This window comes from Chrysochloris asiatica, unplaced genomic scaffold (assembly GCF_000296735.1).
Source record: "Chrysochloris asiatica unplaced genomic scaffold, ChrAsi1.0 scaffold00430, whole genome shotgun sequence".
In the NCBI taxonomy this organism is placed as follows: Eukaryota; Metazoa; Chordata; class Mammalia; order Afrosoricida; family Chrysochloridae; genus Chrysochloris; species Chrysochloris asiatica.
In genome coordinates, this window is record NW_006408948.1 from 185,970 (window position 1) to 194,227 (window position 8,258).

General features: G+C 40.2%; 1 pseudogene; it reads left to right on the top strand.

Moving 5' to 3' along the window:
* The first annotated feature begins 4,333 nt into the window (after positions 1 to 4,333).
* On the top strand, positions 4,334 to 5,869 carry LOC102841330 (annotated as a pseudogene).
* The last annotated feature ends 2,389 nt before the right edge of the window (positions 5,870 to 8,258 follow it).

The window sequence follows — 8,258 nt, forward strand, 5'->3', positions numbered from 1 at the left end:
CTTTTTAAGCTATATTTTTTTAAAGAAAATCAAGCAAGATATTGAGTTGGTGTCCACTCAACATAGATTTCCCCACTTTTTCTTAAACATTGACCTCATTATATTTGGAAGGGTAATAAAAAAAACTATTTTTTCCAGTTTCCTTGCAACCAGGTGTGGCCATGTCCCAGCATTCTGGCCAAGGAAATATCAAAATACAAGTTCCTTGATGAGCTATTTATGAAAAGTTTCTAATAGAAGTCAGAGAGATTGATACAGGAGCAGCAAGAATGGGCTCAACGCTAACAACAGGTATGAGAATGGAGCAGGACAGGGCAGTGTTCTGTTCTGTTGTATATATAGAGTCACTATGAGTCAGAACCAACTTAACAAAAACCTAATCATTTTTGTTGTTGTTAAATGCTGTCAAGCCAGTTCTGACTCATAGCAACCCTATATAGGGTTTCCAAGGAGTGGCTGGAGGTCAGAATTAACTACCATGAGCCTTTGATTTTGCCCTGCCTAGAATAGAAATATGATGTTGGTAATAAAGTTAACACTTGGCTGCTAACCAAAAGTATGGAATTTTGAGTCTAACAAGAAGCATGCAGAAGAAAGGCCTGTGACCTTTCTTTGTGACCAGCCATTAAAAATCCTATGAAGCACAAGTCTACTCTGACACACGTGGAATAGCTCTGAGTTGTAATTGATTCATGGCAGAGGTTAAAGTGCTTGGCCACAAAACAAAATGCTGACTTATGAGGTGTAACCAGGTAACTGGTTGTTGTTGTTGTTGTGAAGTGCCATTGAGTCAGTTCTGACTCATAGAGATCTTGTATAGGGTTTCTGAGGAGCAGCTGGTAAGCTTGAACCACTGATCTTTCAGTTCAAACTGACTTTGCAGTCCAGCACATTAACCCACAGAGCCACACCAGGACTCCTGGTAACTGGTTGTTGTTGTTGTTGTACCATCAAGTCAGTTCTGACCCCTAGCGATGCTGTATAGGGTTTCCAAGGAGCAACTGGTGAGCTAGGGAGACTTAATTGTCAATCTGTGCCCAGTGTAACTCATCAGAATGTGAGACTAATTAGAATTATATTTATATTAGGCCCAGACTGTGATGATTTGAATCCCCAACTACCCACCCAGGAACGTAGCCATGCTTCTGAGAGTCCCTTGTAAATTGTCTATTTATTCCAGAAAAATTCACTCAAGTTCTTTCACTCTTGTCTTCTAGCCAAGCCATCTCAGCACTGCCTCTGCTGCTGATGGAACATAATATCCGCCTAAGATTAGCTTAAGCAATAAAGACACTTAATTTTCGCATGTAACAAAGAGTCTGGAGGAAAGCGTCTCTCTATTTGAGACTGGCTCAACACTTCACTGTAGTTCAGGCTGTTCACATCCTTTAGCTGTGCCATCCAGTGTACTGGCTCTTGACCCCTGTATAAGTCACCTAGTGATTTCCAAATGGCTTTCAAATAGATAAGCATCATGGAAGGAATGAACATGAGAAGAAAAAAAAAGGGGATTTCTTTTTTTTTTTCTCTTGTTATTATGGTAAAATAGATATAACAAAACATTTGCTGTTTCAACAATTTTTACATGTACAATTAAATGACACTGTCTTCCCCTTGTGTAGCATTCTCCACTATCTCTTTCCAAATGTTTTCACCACCTTTAACAAAAATTCATTACCAAGAGACTTTCTTTTATTCAGAGGGAAAATTCTCCCTGGAAGCAACTGATAATATACCCCCTCTCCCCCAACTCCTTACACCCAGACGTCTTCCTGTTACATGTCGTTGGTCAGAACTAGGTCTCATAAACTGCCTCATATCTCTATTGTATGTGAGTTGCAAAGGAGGCTGGGAAAGTGATCATCTGGCAAAGGGAAACAGGATGAATATACCTGGTTTAGACAATAAGGATTTATCCCCTGAGATTTCACCCATTGATGCCCCAAATTGAATCAGGGTTCTGTTGGCAGAGAGGAAGGGGGAGTAGCTGTTGTGTAGGTAACCAAGATTATTTGCCAGGATGCTATCTCCCAAAACTATCTATCCTGTGTAGCCAGAGAAGTACTGAGCTTTGAAACAAATGGACTCAGACCCAGAGTTCATGATTTCTACCATATGAAGAGTTACTTTAGCCTCTTAATACTTATTTTTGGAGCTCTTGACAGCATCTCCTTAACACACATTCCACACATATACCCGACCATGACCACCACTCATCTGTCAGTTTGTCACACTCTGGTGGCTTCAATCTTGCTGTGATGCTGGAAGCTATGCCAACAGTATTTTGAATGCCAACAGGGTCACCCATGATGGACAAGTTTCAGCAGAGCTTCCAGACTAAGACAGACTCAAAAGAAGGAAAAGCAGATTATTTCCTAATGTTTAGCCACCAAAGACATTGTGAATGGCAGTGAAACAATATCAGATAGCACCAGAATATTGAATATTGAAACATGACAAAGAGCACCAGAATACAGTCACATACAGTGATGGAAGATGAGCCCCTCAGACTGGAAGGTACTCAAACCATGACTAGGGAAGAGCTGCCTCCATAAAGTCGAGTTGACCTTGAAGACACAAATGGTGTAAAACACTCAGGACTTTCATTTGTTGATGGGACACACTGAAAATGAGCAGGAAGAACTGAAAATATCCATTAATAAACGAAACGTGGAATGTATGAAGTACGAATCTTGAAAAATTGATGTCAAAAATGAAATGGAGTGGATAAAGATCAATATCCAAGGCATTAGTGAGCTGAAACAGACTAGCTTTGGCCATTTGGATTCATACAATTACACGATTTACCATATTGGGAATGAAAAATTTAAGAGGAATGCTTCATATTCATCATCACCCAAAAGAGCATTTCAAGATCTATTTGGAAGTATAATGCTGTCCATGATAGGATAATAATCATTAGTAACAAGGAAGACCACACACATGACCCTCACCAGATGGAATACACAGAAATCCAATAGACTACATCTGTGGAAAGAGATGCTAGAAAAGCCCCATTTGTTGTTGTTAAGTACTGTGGAGTCAGTTACAGCTCATAGTGACCCTGCACAGAGTTTCCAAGGCTGTAAATCTTTATGGTAGCAGAACTCCTCAACTTTCTCCCGCAGAACTGTTGATAGTTTCGAACTGCCAAACTTGAGGTTATCAGCCTGATTCATAACCACTATGCTACCAGAGCTCCTTAGCATCAGCCTAAACAAGACCAGGGACAGACTGTGGAACAGACCATCAATTGCTTATATGCAAGTTCAGGATGAAAGTGGAGAAAATGAAAACAAATCCACAAAAAGCCAAAATATGACCTTGAATATATCCTAGCTGAACTTAGAGATCATCTGAAGAACAGATTTGATGCATCAGACACTAAAGACTGAAGACCAGAGAGTTGTGGGATGACATCAAGAACATCATACAGGAAGAAAGCAAAAAGTCATTAAGAAGAAAAGAGAGAAGGAAAAGGCCAAAATGGATGTCAGGAGATATTCTGAAACTTGCTAAAGCAAATGAAAGAAAGAGGAGGTAAAAGAGCTGAACAGAAAATTTCAAAAGGTAGCTGAAAAAGACAAAGTCAAATATTATAATGAAAAGTGCAAATATCTGGAATTAAAAACCAAAAGGGAAATGCACACTCAGCATTCTGAAGCTGAGGGAACTGAAGAAAAAATTGAAGCCTTGACTTGCAATAGTGAAGGATTCTATGGGCACAATACTGAATGCAGCAGAAAGCATCAAAAGAAGACGGAGCACAGGAAGGAGGGAACAGAAGGTGGGATGGGCTTGGAAATCACAACACTTCACCAAAACTGGTTTGCTAGTACTTTGTAGAGATATTTTAGGGACACCTGCTTGCTCAAAGGAGGGATGTAGGTGGGTGAAGAAATAAGAGGTGGGAAATAATTGATGCACATATGCATACCCATGTACTCATTCACATGCACTCAGGCCCTAGCATTGGGAAGGAGGGTTAAGTGGAGAGTACCACCTCAGCTGTCAAGAGGGACATCAGAGGGCTTAACTCTACAGAAGGGTGGGGGTGACCACAAGCCGTCAAGTGTTGTGAGTGACAATCCCTGTGACATTTCAAATAATTGAGTAATGTGAAAATGGATAAAAAATAATGTGATTTCTCTACTGACTCTACAGAAGATTTTTTTATATAACCTGTCAGAAACACAATTCAGTCTTCAAGAAAAGGGTTTTCTTTTGTGGCAGACTCAAGGCGCTCAGGAAACAGAATCACAGAGGTTATACTCTGGAATTTTGGCCATAAGGTTGGATGCCTCACCTTGCTGAAAAGAGACCCTGGATCTAAATGGCGCAGCATGATTTTGTTCCTGCTTGCTTAAATTTCTCAACACCACAGTCAGCTAAGTCACCTGCAGCTACCTTTGAAAAATGGGGCCAAGATCTATTCCAAGGAGAAGGTAAATTTGGAGTGAGCCATCCTCAACATAATTCCTCTGATGACTTTTTTAACAATGAACTCCTTCAAACTACAGGAGGTTCCTGGCATCCAGCCTCCCTGTTCTGCCATGTATCTGTGGACTCTGGTGTTTCTAAGAGAGAAGCATATTCTGGAATCACCGGGATCATGATGGAATAAATCAACATAGCAGGGGTGGCACAGAGAACCATCACCACTGGAATGGTAGCTTCCACTCCAGAAAAGGCTCTGCCTTTCAAGAAAGAACACCTACCGAGATTAGGGAAGAAAAGAATGCAGATAAGTCAGAAAACGGTTTGAAGAAGACTTTCCTTCTTTGAATCCAGAAGCTGGTAAACAGAATCAATCATGTGGACCTATTGGAACCCCTTCTGGAGTGTGAGAAAACCCACCTAGTGCCAAGCAACCCTTCAAAATGCTGGTCATCAAAAAAGTTTCCAAAGAGGATCCTGTTGCTGCCTTCTCTGCTGCCTTCAGTTCACCATGATCACTTCATGCAAATGGAAACAAATTATCAACCATGGTTCCAAGTGTCTATAAGAACCTTGTTCCTAAGCCTACACCACCTCCTTCCAAGCTCAGTGCATGGAAAGCTAACACAATGGAACACAAATCAGGATCCCTTTCCACTAGTCGGAAATCTGCTTTTACCAGTCCAATAATTTCTGTTAACAAACCAGTGATACTGGCTGGTTGTTGTTGTGAAGTACTGCCGAGTCAGTTCTGACCCATAGAGACCCTTTATAGGTTTTCTGAGGAGCAGCTGGTGAGCTTGAACTGTCGACCTTACAGTTCAAATGGCTTTCCAGTCTTGCGCATTAACCCACAGCGCCACACCAGGACTCCTAGCACAGTTCTAAACTCTCCAGAAGAGAATTCCTCCAGCACCACCCCACCAATTGAGATCAGTTCCTCTTGTCTGACCAAGCTGACCTGCCAAACTTCTGACAGGAAGAGTGAGTTCCTGAAGGCTCTGAAGGATGACGGGAATGGAGCCTTCTCAGAGAATAGAGACTATGACAAATTGGAGGAACTGCAGAACCTGAACCAAAGGAAAATGGAGAGGAAAGCTGTCATCAGAATGGCCTTATTCACCCTGTAGTAGAAGAAGAAGAGGTCCTCTCACATTCTCTGGAAGCTGAGCACAGGTTATTAAAAGCAATGGGATGGCAGAAATATCCTGAAAATGATGAGAATTGCCTTCACCTCACAGAAGATGAGCTCCAAGAGTTTCATATGAAGACAGAGCACATAAGAAGAAATACCTTTGGAAAGAATGGCTTCTTACAGAGCCGCAGTTCCAGCCTCTTCTTTCCTTGTAGAAGCACTGGTAAAGCAGAGTTTGAGGACTCAGACACAGAAACCAGTAACACTGAAACATCAGAGGATAATGCCTGGAAGTAGGCATATAAATGCTCACCCAGTAAACTCTGCTTGTGTGTTTGGGAATACACAAAAAGAAATCCTTCTTTTCTTTTTCTTACGTTGTTGCTGAACACTTCATACACAAGGGAAATAATCATATCCCAAAGAGAGAGTGATTGACTTGTTTAGCTTTTGTTCTTCCCTGGTTTTTGTGTAATAAGAGAGAATTTTATGTGGTGGAAAAGATTTTTAAATACATCCATAGACACATATTTATATACACACACACAGTACAGATGGGCCGATGCACAGGTGGAAGCTGGCAGTGCAGAGAGGAGAAGACACTGGTCTGGAGAAACAGCTTTTACTAGAAGCCCCTGGGACACTCACCCCTGTGCTCGAGCAATAATTGTCAATGGCAAAGTGACTATTGAAGTTATCATTGTATTAAATTAATGCTAATAATTTGGATATTTTATTTCATTTTTGCTCCTTGGGTAACTTTAGCCCTTAACCAAGCAAATGTGGTTTTCATTCTTTTGGGGAGGGGAGCGGAGAGGCAGCTGTAAAATATTTGGTTACAGGAAATATTGTGTTATTCTTGCAGCCTTGATACTCAAGGTGTAAAATATAAATTTTGTGAGATTTCAAAGATTAAGATTATTTTGATAACATTATTTAGAGATTTAAAAGATGTGGCTATCACAAAGAAGTATTGATGCATTTGAGCTATGATGCTAGAGGAGAATATTAAAGTACCATGGACCACAAAAAGAACAAACAATTGTGTCTTGGAAGAAGTATAGCCAGAATGTTCCTTAGAAGCCAGCATGGTCAGACTTCATCTCTCATACTTCAGACATGTTATCAGAAAGGACCACTCCCTGGAGAAGGACATCATGCTTGATAAAGTGGAGGTTGGTGAAAAAGAGGAAGATCCCCAATGAGATGGTTTGTCAGGAAGGGGCTCAGGAGTAGCAAAGATTGTGAGGTTAGCGCAGGACCGGGTAGTGTCTTGCTTGTTGTGCATAAGGTCGCTATGAGTTGGCATCTAACAAAAACAACAAAAGAAGAGCATACACCAACCATTAGAGCCAGAGATAATGAAATTGAAAAATTCTACCAGTTTTTTCAGTCTTAAATTGATCAAACATGCAATCAAGATGTATTAAAACTACTGGTGGTTAGAATGCAAAGGTTGGAAACAAAGAGGAGGCTCAGTATTTGGAAATCTTGGCCTGGGTGATAGAAATGGTGATGGAGATCACATGATAGAATTTTGCAAGACTGATGACTTCTTCATTGCAAATACCTTTTCTGAACAACATAAAAGCAAGTATACACATGACTTCACCAGATGGAAAACACTGAAATCAAATTGACTACATCTGTTAGGAAGAGATGGTGAAAAAAGCTCTATATCAACCAAAACAAGGCCAGGGGCAAACTGTGGAATAGATCATCAATTGCTCAAATGCAAGTTCAGGCTGAAGCCTAAGAAAATTGAAACAAATTCATGAGAGTCAAAATATGACCTTGAACAAAGCCCACCTAAATTTACAGATCATCTCAAGAACAGATTTGATACAGTAAACACTAATGACCCAAAATCATAAGAATTGTGGGATAATATCAAGAACATCATACAGGATGAAAGCAAAAGATCACTGAGAAGGCAAATAAAAAAGAAAAGACCAAAATGTATGTCAGAAGAGTCTCTGAAAAATGCTCTCCATTGCAGAGCTGCTAAAGCAAATGGAACAAATGAGGAGATAAAAAAAGCTGAAAAGAAATTTTCAAAGGACAGCGCCAGAAGACAAAGTCAAATATTATAATGAAATGTGCAAATATCTGGATTTAGAAAACCAAAAAGAAAGGAAATGCTCAGTATTTCTCAACTTGAGGGATCTGAAGAAAATAATCCAATCCTTGACTTGCTATAGTGAAGGATTCTATGGGCAAAATATTGAATGGTGCAGAAAGCATCAAAAGCAGATGGAAGGAATAAACAGTCACTATACCAAAAAGAAACATTCAACGTTAAACTATTCAAGAGATAACATAGGATCAAAAATCAATGATACTGAAACAGAAAATCTAAGGTACACAGAAAGCATTTACAAAGAACAAGCCTCTGAGAACTGATGAAATACAAATGGAAATTTATCAGCAAACTGATATAGCACTTGAGGCACTCACTTATCTATGCCAGAAAACTTGGAAAGCCACTCTGGCCAACTGATTGGAAGAGATCCATATTTGTGCCTCTTCCAAAGAGAGGTAACTCAACAGAATGGGGACATCATCGGACATTGCCATTAATATCATTTGTTGTTGTTGATGTTAGGTGCCATCAAGTTGGTACTGTTGTACCCTATGTACAACAGAAAGAAACACTGCCCAGTCCTGGGCCAACCTCACAATTGTT